At 45.7% G+C, this 567-nt stretch overlaps 1 non-coding gene across 1 annotated transcript; it reads left to right on the top strand.

Annotated features, from left to right (window-relative positions):
* Window positions 1-235: 235 nt before the first annotated feature.
* On the top strand, window positions 236-309 carry TRNAI-AAU (transfer RNA isoleucine (anticodon AAU)). Its single transcript has one exon. It is a non-coding gene; the product is annotated as a tRNA-Ile (tRNA).
* Window positions 310-567: the final 258 nt, after the last annotated feature.

Raw genomic sequence — 567 nt, 5'->3', positions numbered from 1 at the left:
TACTATCCATCCTTTCCTTTTTTTCCGGCAACAAGCGATGTTACAAAGATATCACAGCACACAGTGAGATTGAGTGAAAGAAAAGGCACTGAGGCTGGCGTGCAGCACTCCACAGCTCTTGTTATTGTCATCCAGACAGGGGGCGGAAGGAGAAAAGTATGACGGAATTGCGATAGTGAGACCAACTCTTCTATCTATCTGCATTTCATGGAAAAAGGATATCTTTAGTACTCATGGCTGGTTAGCTCAGTTGGTTAGAGCGTGGTGCTAATAATGCCAAGGTCGCGGGTTCGATCCCTGTACGGGCCAAGTTGCATTTTTTCTCTCAACTAAACTCTTTTTTTCTCATTTAATCAAGCTCTTATAAATCCATACACTCTGTTGCTCCAGTATACGTTCACTTTCCATTAGTCCTTCTTTTGCCACTGCTGACCAAAGCTCAAGCCGGCAGCGCCAGTAGAACAACACAAGTGCAAGGGATTGTCTCTCCAATATGGAGACACTGCCTCAGACTATGTCTCGTGGGAGGTGGAGGGAGACCAAGAGCTGATTATTAGATGCGTGGGG

Source organism: Pleurodeles waltl, chromosome 12 (assembly GCF_031143425.1).
Source record: "Pleurodeles waltl isolate 20211129_DDA chromosome 12, aPleWal1.hap1.20221129, whole genome shotgun sequence".
NCBI classification, from domain to species: domain Eukaryota; kingdom Metazoa; phylum Chordata; class Amphibia; order Caudata; family Salamandridae; genus Pleurodeles; species Pleurodeles waltl.
Note: the sequence above shows the minus strand (reverse complement) of the source record. Positions and strands in the feature narration are given on the sequence as shown.